The sequence below is a fragment of the Anthonomus grandis genome, chromosome 2 (assembly GCF_022605725.1).
Source record: "Anthonomus grandis grandis chromosome 2, icAntGran1.3, whole genome shotgun sequence".
In the NCBI taxonomy this organism is placed as follows: domain Eukaryota; kingdom Metazoa; phylum Arthropoda; class Insecta; order Coleoptera; family Curculionidae; genus Anthonomus; species Anthonomus grandis.
In genome coordinates, this window is record NC_065547.1 from 47,250,555 (window position 1) to 47,273,479 (window position 22,925).

Below are 22,925 nucleotides of genomic sequence, written 5' to 3' on the forward strand. Positions count from 1 at the left end.
TTTTTGCATCGTCAGCCATTGCTTGTCTACTTTTAAACATAGGCCTCACCAACTTCCTTCCATGTTTTTCTCTCCTGTACTATCTGTAACCAGTTTCTACCAGCAATTTGCGTACGTAATCAACACACCTCTTCTGAGGGCCACTGAGGTAGATTACTAATTTATACAGTCTTGATGATGCTCTTATAGAGTTTGAAACGTTGACTAAATATGGAAAATATTTGTCTAAGAGTTAAAAATTTTAAATCGAACATTGGAAATCTCTTCCTTAAGAATACCATAGGAATACCGTAAGAATGCCACAAAAAAAAAACAAACAGTATGTACGGCATACATATCAGAAAAAGAACACAGCACCTTATGTTCAAATGAGTAAGTAACTCTAAGAAAAATGTAGTATGACACAAGCACTCCGGTAAGGAAAATCCTGATAACTACATCATTTTCTGCCAGGATTTTACGGATTTCCTTGACCACAGTTATGAAGATGTCAAGGAATCTTTTTTATTAAAAATCACTTCATTTTGAAGCTCTGGAGTGACGTTATTCATTAATTTACAAGTGGAAGAAAGATCTTGTATAGCACAGGCACTCCTATAAGAAAAATCCTATTAACTCATCATTTTCTGTCAGGATTTTAAGGATTTTCTTGACTACAATTGTAAAGGAAATTACAGTTGTCAAAGAATCTCTTCTATCAAGAATCACTTTATTTTGAAGCTCTGGAGTGAGGTTATTCATTAACTTACAAGAGGAAGTTCACCTATTTTATATTATAAAGGCACTCCTGAAAGAAAAATCCTGATAACTCATCACTTGCTGCTAAGATTTTAAGGATTTCTTTGACTACATTAAATTTGTAAAGTTGTTAAGAAATTTCTTTTATTAAGAATCACTTTATTTTGATGCTTTGGAGTGACGTCATTAATTTACAAGAGGAAGAACGATCTTATATAACACAAACATTCATGTAAATAAAATCGAGAAAGATCTTGTATAGTACAGGAACTCCTGTAAGGAAAATCCTAATAGATCATTGTTTTCTGCGAGTTTTTTAAATATTTCCTTGACTACAGTTGTGAAAGGAATTACAGTTGTCAAGCAATCTTATCTATCAAGAATCACTTCATTTTGAAGCTTTGGAGTAACGTTATTCATTAATTTACAAGAGGAAGAAAGATCTTGTATAGTACAGGCACTCCTGAAAGAAAAAGCCTAATAACTTAGCATTTTTTGCCAGGATTTTAAGAATTTTCTTGATCACAATTGTAAAGTTGTTAAGGAATCTCTTTTATAAAAATTTACTTCAGTTTGATGCTATAGAGTGATGCTATTAATTAGTTTACAGGAGAAAGAAAGATCTTCTATAGCACAGGCACTCATATAAGAAAAATCTTAATAACTAATCATTTTCTGTCAGGATTCTAAGGATTTCATTAACTACAATTGTGAAATTTCAAGGAATCTTTATTATTAACTATCACTTCATTTTGAAGCTCTGGAGTAACGTTATTCATTAATTTATACGGGAAGGAAAAATCACGTATAATAGAGGCACTTCTATGAAGAAAATTTTAATAACTTATCATTTTTTGTCAGGATTTTAAGGATTGCCTTGACTTCAGTTGTGAAGATGTAAAGAAATCTCAATTATCAAAAAAACATTTAATTTTAGAACTCTGGAGTGACGTAATTTATTAATTTACAAGAGAAAGAAAGATCTTGTATAATACAGACACTCCTGTAAGAAAAATCCTAATAACTCATCACTAGGATTTAAAGTTACACTTTCCAAAAATTTTAAGAGCAAAAATATGAAATTGGTCAAAATGATGAACATTAAATTACATTTTTGGTATCGTATAACATCCAATATTTTCTAACTTGTGACTCGGGTGTTGAATATCATTAAAAGTCTTTGATAGGGTTTTTTTAGAATATCGTTGATCTTACTTTATATACAGGGTGTCTCACGACGAACAGATGCGATCGATATCTCGGAAACTAATTTTTCAAAAATTTTGTAAATTTGGCAATATGGCACATTTTTGCACTAGATACAAAGTTAACCTTATTTTTAATTATGTATATAAAAAAAATAACAAAAATAGGGAGTGTCCATTAAAAAAAAAATTACTTTTAATGATTTTTAATTTTTAATGCTAGTTTTTAATTCTTTGTGTGGCCCCCATCGACTGTGCCTTGTTGCCAAATGTTTAAAATTTTTGAAAAATTAGTTTCCGAGATATCGATCGCGGCTATTCGTCGTGAGACATCCTGTATATAATTAATTAGAAACAAGAACTATTATGGCATGTGAAGCATCAACTCAACAATTAAAATACTATAGTCCATTTAATCTAAATATGGACATTTTAAGTAAGGGAATGAATAAACTAAATAATTTACTTTTACAGATGTTATATTTAATAATTAACGCAAATGATCTCATATTAATTTAATTGATCACTATTAATGTCATAATTAGACGAAATAGTTTCAAAACAATAGTAAAACTTTCTTGCATTTAAAGAATACCCACAATTAATTTACCGCTTAATTAAATAATATACTAAAAATTAACTAATTCACTACTGCAAATAAAAGAAAGAATTAATTACAATAAGCCATTTATACATGAAAGTGGAATAAAACAAGAAAGAAAGGCCTCATCAATTGCCTAATTCGTTTAAATTTAAATCGTTTAGGATGAGAACTTTTACAATTTAAGCTCCTTTGTTTATTAATCTGAGCCTTTTACTTAGTAATTTAGCAGATTTTGCATTTTTTAATAATTAGGAGATGATTGATGGATATTAACAAGAAATTTCTATTGTTTAAAAAAATCTGATATTTCTTATGATTAATTAGTTTAAGTATATCACTTGCTATTATATTGATGCTACAATTATAAAAATCTGTTCACTCCTACATTTTAGATCCTTTAGTACATTTTATAACTATCATTTTTACAACAGGTAAAATTCATTCAAAAGTGGTTACTTCAGTATACAAAGCTGGTAGTATAAATGTAGGAAATAATTCTTATTAATAAATAGTATGAAGAGAGCTGTGTTGAATGTCTGAGAGTTGTGTGAAAGTGAACTAAAAATATAAAAGTTTATATACCCCAAGGAACCTATACGAACTTATTACCTATATAAATCCTCTTGTAGATGGGCCTTCATTTATTTAATGGTTTGTTTAGGTCCTATGCTGATGATATGGTTGCCATATTTTGTGGAGATACATGGACTGAAGTTAGAGAGAGCACAATTGTTGACATTCAATTAATTAAAAGTGATTTGATTTCCTTAAATTGACCTTAAACTCCAGTAAAACAAAATGTATTTGAACAAACCTAAAATTGAAAATTTAGACTGTCTTGTCTAAATAAAATAATGGATAAATATTTGAAATGGGATTCACATATATCAAAGCTAAATATCAATCAAAAGGCATGTCGAAAAAATCTGTGGAAGTAAGTATGCGTAATTATTAATTTGTTCCCCAGAATAATTTTTCTGATAAAGATATTTGCAAATAATCCGTGTGCATCCTTTAGAAGATAATTGGTTTGTAATAATTTGTTAAATACTATATCACTAGAAGGTTTTTGATCTACCTTATTCAATGTTGGATCAATGTCTTAATGGATATTTACTGCAGTACTCACAGTGCTCCTTACAATATTAATAGCCTGCATTAAATATATTTTTTTAATTGTACTTTTTTTAATAAATTTCTCTTAAGGAAACATTTAAAGTAGCTTAAGAGTACACGTCAATAACAATAAATCTTCAATTTTCTCTAACCTAACATTTTCGGACCATTAACCATTCACCATGTCGCTCCACATACTTATGCATATAAATGTGTATTTCGACAATGAGATCAACTCACATATGTTCATGTGTAATGAGATGCATGAAGAAATATGCACTTGCATTGAATATAAATAATTCACTTTACACCGGATAGAAATATTCAAATTAATTAATAAAAAAAAATATTGTCGCAACAATTAAAATAATTAGAATGTCACGTACTGATTTTCCCTTGGTGATATAACTTTATGTAACAATAGAACTATATTTATTGATATATTAAAAAGAATAATACGTTTATTATCAAAGGTTATGTGTTTTATTTATTCATTTTGCAGTTAAAGTTAATTATTTCAGTTCTCGCATATAAACCTGTCCCAATTTTACCGAAAGAAAGTTTTATAAATGCACACATTTAACCGTTCCCACGTAGTTTCAAATTTTATTATGTTTTTCGTGTTAATTTGAATTCTCTTAATTGCTGGCGACCTCTCGAAAAAAAAAATGCGGGTTAGTCGGCTCACTTAACAATGGGCGTGGAAATTGAAATGACAAGGTGAAACTGCAAGAAAAATTCCGCTAATTTAATATTAAATTTTTCAGAAATTGATTTTATATTCAGTTACGGTAAGTCGGTTGAGGTCAAGGCAGGCAAATAGGAAGAAGACAGGTGCCGTGGAGGTTTTTTCTGTCTGCGTTAATAAGTTATTGTTTATTGATCGATCATGATTGAGTTATTGTTGTTATTGGGAAAATCCTTCGTGTTTCATTGAAATTGGTTATTATGCCTTTCAGGTGAACAAAAAAAAACATTGATGTATTAATTCTTGATTTTAAAACATCGAAAAGCATAATTTAGCATCATTAATTCGATAAAAAATAAGAAACTTGTAAGGCCGACCTTAAAAAGATGATCCTGGTCCTGCAACAACGCGTCGGTCTCCCATAAAGCCTAAAAAAATTAGGTTAAAAATTTCAAACCTCTTAAAAAAATTTTGAGACCTGATAGCGCATATCTGGAAAATATTTTGAAGTATACAGGGTGCTTCAAAAAAGTAGGGCGATATAAGCAGCATTTTTTTAAATGGAATGCCATTCTTTTTATTTTATTTTTAAGAATGCCTTAGGCTACCGATATACGCGCTAAATATGGCTGCTTTGTCATGCGCAGTTTGACTGCAATCCTTACATCATTTAATTTCATCTTGATACTAGAAATGTTAATTCAATGTCAATATTTGACTTAATTGGGATTCTAGAAGAGTGGAGAATTACTTTGACTTAAATTGTTTCCTTCTGTCATATACAGAGTGTTATCATATGTTATCGTAGTTAGCAATCATATTTTACGAATTTCAAAGCACCATTTCTCGCTTTTTTTAAATGGAACACCCTGTATATTTTTTATCCATTTAATGAAGATTTAATACATGAACATTTTTCATTATGTAAACATATTAGCTATCTTTAGTCGTCTTTAAAATATTCAAGATAATAAAATGTTTAAATAAGAACAAGAAAATCTGCATTCTTAACAAAATAGGTATTTTAATACGTTGCCAAGCAAAATATTTCACCTGTTTCTCTAAATAAATTTTTGACATTTTGCATTTTGGAGAGAATATAATTTTTGTTTGTTTAGCCTCTCGAATGTATGGGGCGCGCTATCCTGATAGAAGATGTCCAGAAGAAAAATCTTTTAGAAGGTTACTAGCAAGATTTGTGGAGACAGGGAGTGTTGTTACCCCAAGCAAGATAGAGTGAGGCCTGTTACTAATCAGAAGCGCAATAGTTAGATGTGTTATTAACGGTAACCGAAGATCCTCACCTAAGTCAGTCAATTATCGGAGCTGCAGTTGGAATAAGTGAAAGATCAGTGCAACGAATTTTAAAAAGAAATAATTTTCATCCATACCACATCCATAAACATTAAGCACTTTTTGATAGGGATATACAAAACCTTTTACTCTTTACTCTTTACCTTTACTCTTTTTTACAAGGACTTCCAAAGGTCCATAAACCTAACATACCAATAAGACCGGTCGTGTCGTTTGTAAGATCACCATGCTACAATTTATCAGCATGGCTAAATAATATTTTGAGGAAGGTTACTTAGTTCGGTGTTAAACTCAGTGGAATTTTGTAAATGAATTAAAAATATACAAGTTTCCCCTTCGGCGCAGTTAATTTCACTAGATGTCAAAAACTTATTCCCGAGTATACCACCGAATGATTGTCTGATGCTGGTGGTTAAACTATTAAGGGGTAAACTTTCAGCACTGGTCATTGAACACTTACTATCACTCCTTTCAATCGTCTTACAACAGGACTTTTTTCAATTTAATTATGGTTTTTTTTAGACAGAAAGAGGGACTGGCCATGGGTTCTTGTCTCTCGCCGTTTCTGAGTGAGGTATTTATGTGCAACTTGGAGAGCACAATAACGTCTAGCGAATTTTCCAATTATCTAGTATTTTAAAAGAGATACGTAGATGATATTTGTATACTTTGGAACGGAGGGGACGACAAGCTCAGAGAATTTCTAATCTTTGTGAATGGCCTCCACCCTAAAATAGAATTCACAGTTGAACATGCAAACAATCAGTGCTTGCCTTTCTTGGATTTCCTCTTAAAAAGGAACAACAATTCTATTGAGTTTAAAATTTTCAGAAAAACCAGTACGACAGACAACATCATACAATTCCATTTAAATTCACCTACAACCCACAACTTTGCTAGCTTTAATTCTCTGTTTTATTCAACATCCCACTATCCAGGGACGTCGTTAATAAAGAACTTAATATTATGAAACAAATTGCCTTAAACAATTCTTAACCGTTAAAATCTATTCATAAATTATACAATAAATTTGTTAATAAATATAAGCTTTCATTTAATTTTATTTAAACAAATATTAAAGCTAATGTTACCTACAGATCTTTAACATATTTTGGTACAATCTCTGATATCTTGGGCCGTTTTTTCCAAAAATATAATGTAATTACCTCATTTAAAACTAGTAACACACTTAAAAAACATATTGTTAAGGTTAAGGATAAAGTGGACCCGCTCACTTCATCGGGGATATATGAAATTAAATGCGTTGAGTGCCCCGCAGTGTACATTGGACAATCTGGCAGGAAAGTAGCAACGCGTATTAAAGAACATAAATCCCAGTTTAATAAACATATTAACACCGATATTGTAGTGAGCAAGTCAGCTTTTGCCAACCACTTATTAGAAAATAGACACACTTTCCCGCCCGAAGAAAATATCAGAATTCTACATAAATGTGATAAAGGTAGAAAGCTCGATCTCTTAGAGACGATGGAGATTACTAAAGCCATAAAAAGTCCTGATTTTGTATGTGTGAACGACAAAATTACGGGACAGAATCATTTTATTTTTAACAATATTAACTGTACATCTCCATCGCCTACAACGAGTACCATTACTACAGACGCAGCGCCATCCAATAACCAACTATAGAACTGCGCACCATCAGAATATAAAAATTTGCAACTAACTTAACTTCACTCTAGTAAATTAATGTGTTTTATTGTAGATGTCACAATGTGCATTAATTATAAAATTTTTAATCTTTGTACCTGTTTGGAATGTTTTGTTTGTATACAATTAGAGTTCGTTTACGTGTATGTATGTGTATCGTCCTATTTTTGGTAAGGGAAAACCTTATTTTTTATTGTAATTTTATTTTAAATTAATAAGTTTTTAAGGTCTGATAATGCCCTAACCGGGTGAAACATATGTAACCGTTATTTAAATTATATAGACGCTGTAGATTTTGAGAGTTTTTCGTTCCTGCTTTTGATATTATACCAGCACCTTAGAGAGAAAATGGATGACTTTATTAATTTAAATTAAATAAAATAAAAATATAAACAATATTTTCCATTAAAATCAGATTTGCAAAAATTATTTATTTACGAAAAAAAGTGGTCAGGCCTCAAACTTTATGGCGCCTTGACCCTTAAGGGTATCTTAAAGCATGCAACAAAGGGCTACTAAGTTAGAGGCTTGAACTATTTTAGAGCCATTTCTTAAATTTTTTTGTAGATGCTGTTTGTTGTAGATGCTGTAGATTTTGAGAGTTTTTCGTTCCTGCTTTTGATAAACAAAACCGACTTGAATTTTATACTTGGGGCAGAAATAAATTACAAAACGACCCCACATTTTTTAATAATGTCCTATTCACGGATGAGGCAACATTTCATAAAAACGGATCAGTAAATAGACATAACTTTCATTATTATTCATCCGAAAACCCCCATTTTATGCGGCAGATCGACTACCAGCATAGATGGTCATTAAATGTGTGGGGTGGAATTATTGGAAGCACCATTATCGGTCCCTAATTTTTTTATGGTCATCTCAATGGAGAAATGTACCTTCAATTTTTACAAAATGAACTGTTTAGATTACTTGCAAATGTTCCATTAATTACTAGAAACTGAATGTGGTTTCAACAGGACGGAGCTCCTCCACATTTTTCTCGAAATGTCACTGAATATTTACATGTACCTTTTGAAGAAAAATGGATTGGAAAGAATGGACCTATTAACTGGCCAGCCAAATCACCTGAACTAACAAAATTAGATTTTTTTTATGGCGTTTTGTAAAAGAAATTATTTATAGTAGAAATCCACCTACAACGGCAGTAGATATGGAGCAGAGAATACGGGATGCGTTTGCTTAAGTAACTCCACAAATGCTAGATGAAGTAGAAAGAAGTTTTCAGGAACGTATTAATTGATGTTTTGAACAAAACGGAGGTTATATTGAACACTTAATGTAATAATAATAAAATGATAAATATTTTTAATATGCTTGTTTAATTATTATCATGAATATTTTAAAAACGACTAAAGATAGCTAATATGTTTACATAATAAAAAACGTTCATGTATTAAATCTTCATTAATTAAATAAAAAATATACAAGGTGTACCATTTAAAAAAAGCGAGAAATGGAGCTTTGAAATTCGTAAAATATGATTGCTAACTACAATAACATATGATAACACCCTGTATATGACAGAAGGACACAATTTAAGTCAAAGTAATTCTCCATTCTTCTAGAATCCCCATTAAGTCTAATATTGACATTGAATTAACAATTCTAGAATCAAGATGAAATCAAATGATGTAATGATTTTTAGATTTTTTTATTAAAAAAATAATTGCAGTCAAACTGCGCATGACAAAGTAGCCATATTTAGCGCGTATACCGGTAGCCTAAGGCGGTCTTAAAAATAAAAAAAAGAATGGCATAAAATTTTAAAAAAATGCTGCTTATATCGTCCTACTTTTTTGAAGCACCCTGTATACTTCAAAATATTTTCCAGATATGCGATAGCTTATTTTTTTAGGCTTTATGGAAGACTGACGCACTGTTGCAGGAGCCTGTATATCTGGAGTGAAACTTGGACAGTGATATCACTAGATTGATACGTTTTGATGAAAATATTCAACGGTTTAAAAACTTTGCACTATTGTAGTTTGTACGATTTTAAAAAGGGTGATGTTAAAAGTAAATATCTAGTAAGAGGTTCAAAGAAAATCGTCAATAAAAAATGAATAATTCTGAGATGTTTAAAAATATAAATATAATATAAAATTTTCATAAAGTATTTATCAATATTACATGGTATCGATTTTTAGAAGTATTTTTGAAGTGTTTCACCCAAAAATCTTTAATTATCTCGAAAAACTACGGCCCCAATCTAATCTCTAAACCTCTGAATCTAATTAAACCAACTAAAAGAACTTGTTAAGAAAAAAAAAGTTGCACTAGGATTTTGAAAAATTTTGATCAAATTTAGGGTCAAAATAAATTGTTAATTAAAAATGATCAATGTTAATATTTCTCATTTTAAGAAAAAAATATTCTTACTTTTAATTTGGTTAATAGTTGTAGTACCAGTCAAAGGTCTAATTATATTCTATATAGAGGTTAAAATGAGTTTAAAAAATAATTAAACGACGTAAGAACTGACAGTCAAAATATAATATTAAGAAGCTAATGAGGGTGTATATAGTATATTAAGCAAAAGAAGATAACTAACAAATAAAAATAAATATTCTTGGTTTTATAATGCATAATTTTAAGGTATACGGTGTACCTTTATTACGGATTTTTATAGAAGAGACATGTAATAATAATGATATATTTGTTAGTTACCAATTTATTATACATAAGTGCTAAAACTAATTCATTATATGGTAACCAACACTAATTCAGACTTTCAGGACCATTTAATAAAATAGTGCCCGAATTCTGTTAAAGCTTAGTTAAGCTTACTGACTTATTTTTAGGATTTAAATAACTTAGGCCACCACAAAAGGTCAATAAAATGTATGCTGATTAAACAATAGATCGTCTTATTACCAAGAAGGTTCCCATATAACAATAATTTTCTCAAGTTTTGTAACTAAATGCCTGTCAATAAAACAAAACTAAGATATCCCTTTCGCTATTTTCCCAACAACGTTAATAGCTCTCTGAATTACTATCCTCGCTCAGCGAGGAACTTGAGCCATCCGAAGAACTGCCGGTATTCGTTAGAAAATTACAGGAAGTTACGCGGCCGAGACCAGATGCTTCGGCAATTAATAAAATCGCTCCGCCTGAGAACCAGAAAAATCCCTCCGATAAATATATTCAAAGCGTAAAAGTGCGTAATACGAATTCAACACGCATAATCGCGAATAAACGAGTCAAATAACAAGAATTTAGGATAAGCAGTTGCATGAACGACGACCGCACAATTTCGTTTATCTGGGACACTTTGGTTAATAAACATTCTCTTTGCGTTTTATTCTTTTACAATGTCGAATGAATAAAATGGGGTTTTAGTTTTATCGACCGATTAATGTGGCGGCGTTTGTATAGGCTGTTTGATTTAAGATAACGATAGTTACAATATTATCTTGTTATCTGATAGATAGTAACGAAAAAATTGTGCAAGAGATTTTAATTTATTTGTTTGTTGCTATTTTTTTTTACGCAAGGGTTATGTAGGTTACTAAAGTTCGACCTTCATATTTTTCGTCTCAAAAGTGGTAGGTTTTTAAAAACAATATGTCAGAAATAATCTGCTTACTATTGAAAACGTGCCGGCCTGGCACCGAGCTTTCGGATTCAAGGTTTTGATGACTTCGCGGGAATGAAAATCTAAACTGACCGCGATAACTTGCAGTTAATTTTTTTTAAGTTTTGTTAACTTTTCATTTTCGTTTAATTTGTAATTAAACTAAATTTATTTATCAAATTCGTGTTTTATTTGCCCGTTTCTAACATCAGAAGTGGAATAGACTTACGCGCCTTGTCTTTTTAATTTAGTAAACTTTGTGGTTGTGTGTGTGACATGTCGCGAAACTCGGAAGATTATGATCGCCGGGATCGTGATCGTCGTGAAGAAAGGACTCTCGTCCGTCATCGACATCGGAATTCTAGGTAAAACTGGGAACGAAGTGGCTTGAAGATGGAAGATGAGAGGGTTTGTCATGGCCGATGTGCAAGACGGGATGGCGATGACGGGTGACGACGATCGAAGGCGGGACCGTTCGAGATAGGGATGGTACAGACTTGTATTTTTTTGGAATTGTTCCGTTACGTTCCTGTTCCTATTCCGGAACAGTTCCAAATACCTGTTACTTAATAACAGTTCCAACCGAGATCGTTAAAACAACTTTGACACGATATAAAATTTCATTTAATGCCTACTATAAGGGGAAACGGAACGGTTATGAAAAATTAATAAAGTTTTGGATTTTGCGGTGTAAAAGAATGATGCTGATGCTAAAATCGACCAATACGCCAAACGCCAACGGTTCCATCTTTCGTCTACTCGTCTAAATAAATCCCCAATCCAGCCAATCCTCGTTTTGAGCTTCGTGTTTCGTCGCATTATCGTATCATAAGTCGAATAAAAAAGGAACGCCAAAAGGCAGTTTCCTTCGCTATTCTGTTCTCTCTCTTTTGCTATTCCCACTGTTCCGTCTGTAATCTGTTATATTCTATTATTCCGGAACAGTTGATATCTTGGAACTAGTATTTTATTAAATTTTAAATTAATACCTGTTACAGCCGTTACTCGTTTGGAACTGTTCCAAAAGAACTGTTCCTAATATTTTGTATCATCCCTAGTTCGAGAAGTGACAGTCGTACCAGAAATATTTCTGTACCGTCTTCTAGTATGTTGGCCGAGAGTATCTCAAAAATGGGTGAAACTATGGTAGCTAATATTGACAGGTTGTTGGTAAGGCGAAAGCCTCATGGAGTAAGTAATATTTCAATTTCGACGAATATTATGTAAAACATATTTTATTTTTATCATTTTATTATATTATATATTTTTTTATTTTATATTTTAATATATGTATTCTCATTTAAAACAAAACTCTTTTAATGATCTATAATAATTCTATCTCAATTTAATTAATTCCATAATCACTTAATAACTTGATATATTTAAAATAACGTATATTGCTAAAGATCAGAAAGCAACGTTTGAGAGAAATGTGTATAAGTTGGTGTGTTGGAAAAAGAGTTATGTTTACTGGTTAAACCAGGCTGCTAAATTTAATAGTGGTGAATATGTGAGAAATAGTTGATCTTGAGTAGATATGTGGCCATTATTAGTAAGTTTGTACAGATCTGTTTTTATATTGCGCATCTTGAAGATGCCCGCACAAGTAGGTGTGAAAGCCTCTGTTCAATTAGGAACGAATGCGCAATTCCTCGAGTGCTGTCTGGTAAGACTGGGGCACGAATAAACAGAAGGTTATAGTAGAAATATATCCTTTGTCTAATTCGTTGAGATGCTTACTGTTTAGCGGCAGTGGAGCGTCTGGGGAAGCCCTTTCTATTCTAGGTGACACTAGCTAGTCGTCAAATAAAGGAAGATAACATGTTTGACATATTTATATATTGAAATGTGACATTGTGTAAATTGATGTTGACTGAGATGATGTGAGTATATTTTATTATTTCCAAAAGTTGACAGAACAGTAAATATTGTTTTTTTATTTATTTTTATGTGATGTTCGAGTTTATGTCTAACAATATGAGACGGATGACTGTTGAGTGAATTTGCATTGTAGAGACCCATTGGCTAAGAACAACTCTGACAGGTAATAAACCACATTTTACAATTATTTTCGAGTTTGATCCATTGTTAAATAACATTACCGATTGGTTAAATTCTGTCAATGAATTTGCTCTTATTCATGGGTGGGATGAAAAAACAACTTCACATTTGGCTCTGTCAAAACTAAGGGGTACAGCCGAGGTATGGTTCAGGGGGGTCTTCCGACTAGATTGTTTTCCTGGGAAGAATGGTGTGCTATGTTGCAAAATAATTTTCGGCCCAGGCGCAATTTATATATAAACTACTAAATGAGGTTATGTTGTGTAAGCCGGAACCTTTTTACCAATATGCTTATCGAAAATTGGCAATTGTGCATAAATTAAAAATTCCTTTAAGTGATGAAGATCGTGTTGACTTAGTTATGAGGGGGCATAGATAATGTTCAAGTTAAACTTACAATTGAAGCTGCTCGTATTACCGACCCACATACTTTAGCGCATCATTTAAGACTTCTTGATGAACAAGGAATATTAAATCTTAACAAAACTAGGTCAGGGTTAAGTTCAGGGACACTATCCACTCAATCTGTTTTGTGTTACCGTTGCCGTAATACTGGACATTTGCGTCGAGATTGTCCTAATAATAAAAATGCACCTTTTCAAAATAATCGGAAAGGCCAACGCGCTTTAGAATACAAACATGTTAATCGGAACTAAAGACTCTCCTAGCCAAAAGTATTTTAAAGACATTATCATCCAAGGCACTAAAATAAAGTGTTTTATTTACTTTGGTAGCCAATGTTCGCTTATGTCAGACAAAATCGTTAGGGCCTTAAAATTACGTAGCTCTCCAATAATAACACCCGTTGTTTTAACCACGCTTGGTGAGTCATGTATTAGATCAAAAGCATCTATATGTATTGGCATCGATATTGATGGTATCAGCAAAATTATAGAATTTTACATTGTAGAAAAATGTGTAATGAGTGTTGAAAAAGAAACAGGTTAAAACAGAGAATAAATTAAAAATACAAGAATTAATTAATTATAAAAACAAAACCAAGAAACTCAAGGTTATTATTACTGATTATTTTATTAACTTATATGCCACTTTCTAGTTATATAACAACAAGGCTAATACATACATACATAAACAAATGATGCCATGCAGTTTCCATGTATATTTATCAAATTTTTTTTCAATTTCAATTTTTTTCATTTTGATAAATTTAAATTAGTTTTTTATATAAGGTTCTCTTCTGGAGAAACCATCAATTAGTAAAATCATAACTTAGTACATCATAAATGCATAACTTACGTGCATACGATTGTAATTTTCTAGGTATTCAAGAGCAGGGCTAATTCAAACATAAATAAATTATGCCATGCAATTCTCAATTACATATTTTATCAAATTCTTTTAAACTAATATGAAAAATAGTTAATAAACACACTTTAATAATTTTCTTACATCCATCAAACTTGAGACATATAATTATGTTTATTTCTTTAATTTTTATAAATTTAAATTAGTTTTTTATACTGGGTCTTGCTCAAGAGAAATTAAATTCAAAAAGAAAAATAATGAGAATAAAATAAGAACGGTAAACACAGGTTTTTATAACCGAAAATACATACAAAATGGTTTAGTTTAACCGTCATTAATTTTAATACGTCAAAAATAATTTAAAAAAAAATAGACTCTCATTATTAAATTTTTCTCAGAAATGTTTAATAACAAACATACTGGATGTTAAATAATTATATGTTTATTTATCATAACTTTTTAAACTACTAGCTCAATTTTAATTAAATTTCGCCTGCAGGTTATTGTATTGAATTGTCAATTATTGATGAAGCCAATTTTTAAAAAAATTGTCAGTGGCATAACATATGGAGGGACTTGGTCCTTTTTTGCCTCAAATCTGCGAGACGATATAATATTTTTTTATAAGAGGTCAGTTGGAATGCTGCAGGAACTTTTAAAAAAAAAATTAGGCTTAAATCTTAAATTAAACCTGTTGAATGAAATAATGACTTAAAGCAACTTTTGATCATCTTTTATATTGAACTTTTTTACATATCCAAGCACGATTTCCTTTTTTTTATACATTTTCGCAGGTATTGTATATTTTTGAACAATTAAAATAAGATTTTAATGGTAGGGTCAATTGGGGTAAATGTAAACTAGGGTAATTGTAGACACATCTAAAATAAGAAACACAACAACATTTAGATTTCAAATTTGGCGCGAAGCTCACTACTCGAGTCGTGCCGACGTCGGGCAAACTCAATTTCCCTCGAAATTTTACTCCTATTTGTGCTCTTCTTGCATTAGTTGGCTGATGCAATTTGATGTGTTTGGTGAATTTATGTTGAATTTCGGCACTGAAGTTTTCGATGCAAATCATCGAGGTAAGTTAGATATTTCATTTGGACATTGTTTGTTACACTATTGTGTCTAATTTACGCCTAAATGTCTGTCGACAAATTTTATAATCACTAAAATAATTCAGTGTTTACATTTCCCCCTAATAAATTTGTTCTTGAGGGAAATGTATACACACTTTTGGGGTAATTGTAAACATAATAAAATTAATTTTCTTTGTCTTGTTGCAGTGTAAATATGCCTCGTACTTATGTAAGGAAAAAAGGAGCAACTACTTATACAACTGAAGATGTTGCGAATGCCGTTGCAGATGTCCAAAATAAAAATAAAACGTATCGTTAAGCAGAAACGTTCTATGGTGTTCCCAGATCAGTTATTTACCAAAGGATAGGAGGAAGAAAGACTCCATTAAATGTGACAAAGGGTGGACGTTCCCAAGTTTTATCCTCAGATATCGAAAATAAAATAGTGAAATTTTTATTGGCACGTACTGTGATGGGTCTACCATGTGACAAAGCAGAACTTAGACAACTGGTTGGAGAGTATGTTAATGCAAAAGGTTTAAGAACACCATTTAAAAATGGACTACCGGGAGAAGACTGGTACTACTCATTCATGAGAAGACATCCTGAACTGTCTCTTAAGAAACCGGAACATTTTCAAAAACTGCGGAAGGATGCTAGAAAACCTGAAATCGTCTACTTTTTTTTTGATGACCTGACAAGAATCATTGATGAAAATAATTTAGATGATAAAGGAAGCTTTATTTTTAATGCTGACGAGTCAGGTTTTGGAGAGAAAGGAAAGCCCCTGTGCCGGATATTTGGAGGCTCTGGAAGACAGTCGACGACAGTCTTAGGATGTGTTTCTGCCGATGGAAAAGCACTTCCACCGCTCATCGTATTCAAGGGAGCTGGAGTTCAGGCTCGTGCGACTTTCAATAGCGCCTATTCAGGAACTCTATATGCGGCCTCCACTAATGGATGGATGGAGGAGCCGCAATTTTTCCAGTGGTTTACGACAGGGTTTATACCTCACATTAAAGATTTAAGAACTTCCCAAAACCTTCTAGATCAAGCGGCTCTACTGTTGTATTATGGTCACAGCAGTCATATGAGCGTCAGAATTATTGAAGAGGGAATGCACAACAATATTATTTTGATAAAGTTTCCAAGCCATCTTACGGATAAGTTTTAAGCTTCAGCCTTTGGACAAGTGTGTCTTCGGACCCTTAAAGGTTAACTGGAATAAACAATTGGTCAAGTTTGGTAAGGAACAAATGGGACGAGGGTGTGGACGGCTAACTAAGGAAAAATTTGCCGAATTACTTGGCAAGAGTCTATGGTTTCTAGCAATATTATATCTGGATTTAAAAATACTGGCGTATACCCAGTTGATCGAAACAAATTCCCACAAGATGAATTTACACCAGAAGACTTGGCCAAATACGAAGCTGCCCTCAAGGCTCCGAAATCTGTAACATCCGATGCTATTATTATCCATTCAGTATCCTCTAAATCAACTGTTGTTGCATTTTCTGAACCAAACCCACTTTTACCCACGTTCGACGATCAAATGCGTTCAACTTCATCATGTTGTAGTCAACATCATTCAGTGTCATCAGCTGAAAGCCGACAGCAGCCTTCTACATCGTCAATTGACTACCAAAAATTATTAGTGGCATCTACCCACATAGTCCACAACCATCGACGTCATCGTCTATCAATAAATCGACAGAAATTACCAACATTTTCTTGCCACTCAGCCGCCGTGAAGATATTGCTGAAGAAAAAAAACAAGTCATACCAAGATTAAAGCAACAAAGATATAACAACCAACCGAGTCTTGGAAAGACTAAGGGAAGCAGAAGAGAAGAAGAAAAATAAAGGAAAAAAAAGGCTAATCCGAAAACGGACAACAAAAAGTTAGAGCCGAAATTGAAAAAAATGAGAAGTGAACCAGTTGCAGAGTCGGAAATTTCTGATGGAGAAATAAGTCTAGGCGATACTGATGATCAAATAGATTGGGCAGAACCGGAAAAACAAGATATAGAGCTTAAAATAGTCGAGAGTTCAGACTTGTCCACAGGGAAATTTATTCTTGTGCAGTTCAAAGGTGGAAAGAGAAAGACTACTCTTTTTAAATATGTGTGTTTAATTGAAGCTGTGGATGAAAAATTAACGGAAATCAAAGTGACTGGTCTTAAGTCCTGGGATGCGTCAAAAATGATTCTCAACATTGTTGAAACTGATGTCAGTTATATAACCTTGAATCAAATCATTGGTGTGCTTCCCGATCCTGGCATTCAAATGAAGCGAGAGAGAATACTATATCAAAATAGACTTATATCAAAAAATATTTTGCTACACAGCGACTTTATATAATTCGTTTACATTTGCCCCAGGTTTTTTTCTGGTAGAATAAATGTGTCAAGAGATGCTTGTTTACAATTACCCCTAAAGAGTAGGGGCAAATGTAAACGGACAAGCATGTTGAATATATTTTTTTTATGTTAATATGACTTGTAATTACAGAAAACCACTAGTAATTATCAAAGAAGATACTATGAGCTATGTAACTGCTAATTTACATATATGTAAGAAGTACCGACGTGATGACGACGCGACGCTAGGTCATCATCATAGATCTTCGCCCCAATATTTATATTTTAGAATACTTATGTCGGCGGGGCAATAACTTATTATAAGTTATTTGTTAATTAATAGCTATAGTTTATTACTAGTGACCTAAGAGTTATTTTTCTTTAGAATTTAAGTTGTGGTTACGTTAGTATTTTTATATTTTTTAGTATGATCATGATGTTTACTTTTTGGGACTGAACCGATTTAGAAGGGACTCGCTCTTTGCCTTTCTTTAGGAAAGCATGTATTTTTGTTGTTCGTAACGTCGCAGTTTTATTATTTTTAATATAATTTTTAATTTAATTACCGAGTTTTCTTACATATATAACATAATGCGTGATGTCCACAAAAATCGTTTAACAAGTCAAAACATTAAATATCGTCCACAATTACTCCAATTGACCCTAATTGACAATTCACTGCAATAACCTGCATGTGAAATTTAATTAAAATTGAACAAGTAGTTTAAAGATATGATAAATAAACAAATAATTATTTTTAACTTTAACGCCCTGTATCTTTGTTATTAAACATTTCTGAGAAACATTTCATAATGAAAATTTATTTCTTTTTTTAAATTTTCTCACATTCGCGAAATATGAAACATATAATTTTTTCCTTTTTAATTAATTATATTTTTTATAAATTTAAAATTATTCTTGATCCAGGGCTTTTTCTTAAAAAACTGGTAATTATCATTACATGTATTAAAATACAAACTTAAAAGGAAAAATAACAAAAATTTCTAAATATATGAAAAAACATAGAAAACTAAAGCAGGCAAAAAACTTAATAAACAAGAAGATGATTTAGGATTATATGAGTAGTTTTTTAATATTTTCTACTCATTTAAAGATAAATGGATTTTAATACCAATAATGAACTCGTTGGCTTACTGCAAAAACTCATTAAGTCAAAAATGATAGTTTCTGGAAAAATCAATTGTTTACTAATGCCGATGGTTTAGGAGGTTTTGGGAAAAAATCATTTTGTAGTTTTTAGTTTCCGGCAATAAAATATGGTTTTGTGTGTTATTTCAAAACTAATAGTAAAATAATAATGAAAAAGTAGTATTTTGTTAATCAATAATTGAAAAGAAAAATATAAAATGTGACTTAGTGAGTTTTCATTTTATGTGAAATATTGTTAAATTACTAACTTAATGAGTTAATTTTTATAAATAAACTTGATGTTGAAAAACTAGTAAACTTTTTTTGGTAATATAGCTTTTTTTATTTAAAAAAATACAAAACCTAATAATTAATTTTGTTAAACATAATGTAACTAAGAACTAAAACGTCTCCCCGTCTGTGTCAAAATATCCAGGTTCAGGAATCACATCCTTCAATGTTGTGCTTATTGGCAGCGATTTATACCAACCATGCTACTCATTAGGTATCACTCCTTTTTCGCATAACTATAGTCAATTTTTTGAGTGGCTCTCGATTTTCTTTCAATATTAATGCTTTTATATTCACCAAAATATTCATAGCGGTATTCAAGGATACCAGTTGTCTTATTTCTAAATAAAGTCTTGGATAAATCCAGTAAATTAAGAAATTCATTAAACTTAAACTCTTTGGTGATGAATGGATCTCCAAATTTATTTCGGTTACGTTTGGATCTAGCTCGTTTAAAAATACTTATCCAGTCATGGACTACATAAACTGGTTGATATTTTTTCTCTTTTTCAATGGCACTGTGCCTGGAATCAACCCCCATGTAGCTGTGGCCATTTTCTAAGAATTTATGCTCTATGATATCAACCGCAGTTGTTTGAACAATATAAAAAAATAGAGCAGCAATCTTCTGGTTTCGGTTTTGTCCACCGGATGCATCCGAATATAAGGTTACGTGTTTTACTTCCGGCTTTAAGCCTATAAACTAATTATACAGTGATGTTCCAATTTCACAGCTACCTCGCTTTCCATGTAGTTCAGTTCATGCAAAGCAGTATGCTCTGTGTAGTTCTGGAGCTTCATAAATAGTTCAGTTATACATATTAATTTTTCGGCTTTAATACATCGGAAGATGGAATCTGTAACACGGATTGTAAATCGAACGTAACCATGATAAATGCAAAATTGTCTTCCAAAGCAGCTTTATCAATTTCTTTTGATCGGGCTGCTTCGTTTTTTCCGAGTAATATGATTTTGGCATGTATCTTCCAAGTTACAGCGGTCTTGAATGTTAGAATCTTGATACCGATTACAAGTTGCGCACTGATCTTTTTTTGGCTTAAAAAAAGAAATATTATAAGATGTGCAAAAAATTTTTCTATATGCATGCATGCGGGAAGAAACTGATTTAAAATTATTCTTTAAACAGTAGGCCCGGTATAGGTCGTACATCTTTGAGATTGATAGCTTACGATCTAAGAAGAGTCGTTTTGAAGATTTTCGATTGTAATGACTTTCCATTGTTGGAAAACTTTCAATGTGGGCCTTTACAATATCTATGCCAGAATCGGAAGTTTTATTAACAGAAGCTTTTTTTCCTCTTCCATCTTCACCTTCGAATACACCCAAAGAATTTCTCTTTTTAAAAGCTGTCAAAATAGGACCATTATTTATATTAAGCGTTTTCATAAAAAATTATTGACAAATTCCTATGCGCACCACATTTATTATATAAAACTCATTAAGTCACTTAGTGAGTTTTTGCATGAACTCAAAACAGGCTTAATGACTTAGTGTGATTTTTATGGACTTCTTTTTTGGTACTTAGTGAGTTTTTAAGCGTTTAATATTTGGTTCAGTGATAGAACAACATTAGACTTAGTGATATTTATCAAAATCTCAATATCTGAAAATATTGACTTAGTGAGTTTTTGCTGCAAGCCGACGAACTGTACAAATTATTTAAATTTCAATTAGCGCAAGTTTCGGAGATATCAGTACCTATGTAAAACAATACAAATTAAAAAAACTAAAAGAAAAAATGACCAAATATAAGAAAAACACCGAAAAGTGTGAAATAAAAAAAAGAGCACAGGCAAACAAATATTGATTATCGTGGAAAATAAATATTATTTAATAATGTGAAATAATAAAAGAATAATTTAAACATTTGACACAGAAGTCAAGTATAAAGGATAAAAACAAAACTAAAACGCCTCAATATTATTGATACTAATGTAGAACAATTTTTTTTTAATTCTAATCACATGACTATATTTCACGATTGGTGAGTTTTTACAACGCCAATAAGACACCACCACCATTACTTTTGCCACTAATGTTGGCGTTCCTATCGAGTCTAAAAACGTTATAGTTGTTAGGAAACAACTACGCGTTCAAAACGTTGGGATTCAACCAAGACTTTGTTGTGTTATTGAGTTGTTATTGAGACAGTCATATAGACAGGAACAGGCAGACTGATAAAAGTCTACTGTCTTTGTCCTAAGGCCTCTGGTGTTTTGATAGTAAACAAAAAATTACTGCGACGAAGTCATTAAACAAAAAATTTGTAAGTTGCCACAAGAAATTACAAAAGTACAAATAAGAATAAGTTAATTATATTTTTCAATTTTTATACAATTGTTTATATAAAAAATTTTATCGACTTTAATTCTAGATAAACCAGTAATTATTTAGCAAAGGGCAAATTTTAAAAAAGGTAACAAGACAAAATTTATTTCAAAATACTAAAATTTATAAGAAAGAAATAAACTAGGAAAAAGATAATGACATTTTATTAAAATAAATGTCATAAATAAACTGTTTAAATATTTGAAGCATTAATCAACAAAGAATAAAACCAAACACATTCAATATATAACTATTACTAATGCATAACTTAAATGTACACGATTATCTTTATCTATTTATTTAAAAGCAAAGGTACATTATACTGAAGTAATTCAAAGAAAAAAAAGAATATGTTTGTATTAAATCGTTGCTGTAACTATCACCTAATGCGAACTGATTCGAGTCCGAAGCTTTCACCGATAACTGCATTTCAGAAAAGAGAAATTCCTACCTCGGGTATTATTTTTTTCATTTCAAATATAATTAAAGTTATTTGGTTTTTTAAACTGATACTTTACAGTAAGGCTAGAATATTTAAAGGCTCACCTGACAAAACTATCCAAAACTGAAATAATCCATCCTCAAAGGGTAAAAGTCACCAGTACCACCCAAAAACGGACGTAAAAGTGCAAAAAATATCACCACTATATTCCACCTACGTCCCTTTTAGTTCACTTTTGGTCTCAACTTTATAACAACAAAAGAAAAAAAAAACGCTCGTCAAACGTCGTAACAAAGTTTTTTTCAGAACGTTAAAACGCTCAATTCTCTTTTCCTCTCGTTCTAACCGGTGAAAAGAAGCGGACTGAATGGTGTGTGCCGGTCTCGAGAGAGGACCACCTGTTCGAGGTCCGCTCTCTGGTGATCACAGGTGGAAATGGGCCTATTATCCCACTAACCGGCCGGAAAATTCACTATGAAATAGGCCGGTTTTGTTATGCCGAATGCGCGTTTAATATTCTCGTTTTGTTTACGATTGTCCGGTTTGTTTACGATACGTTTAGATTCGTTGCATTTGGGTTCATTAAGAATTGACTTATTTTTAATAATCAGTTGTAATTTTGTATTAACTTTTTTAAATTACAGTCAATCAACAAAAATCAAAAAGTTTTCGTTTTTCATATCTTAACTTTTTAAGATATGCTTATTAAAAGAAAAAATGCTATTGTCCTTTTTTTCCTTAAAATGTCAAAAAAGTTCATGTTAAACCTTGCTAAAAATATATGACACGAGCCAGGTCTTAAAAAGTTAGGATAGGAATGTGAAAATCATTTTATCCTGTATCGAATAATTATGGATCTATAGCCTCTTAAAGTTGAAAAAAGTCGATTATCAACTGCTCTAATTTAAAAACTACTTGATTAAAGTATAACATGAAATACATCAAATAGCTTAAATTTTGACGTGGAATCAGAATATCAAATATT

General features: G+C 31.5%; 1 protein-coding gene across 1 annotated transcript in view; it reads right to left on the reverse strand.

Annotated features, from left to right (window-relative positions):
- LOC126746743 (uncharacterized) overlaps positions 1-22,289 on the reverse strand; it is a 126,838-nt gene extending 104,549 nt beyond the window's left edge. Inside the window, exon 1 of the mRNA XM_050455081.1 lies at positions 22,045-22,289. The gene's annotated coding sequence lies outside the window, so the exon portion shown is untranslated. The remainder of the gene's footprint in view (positions 1-22,044) is intronic.
- Positions 22,290-22,925: the final 636 nt, after the last annotated feature.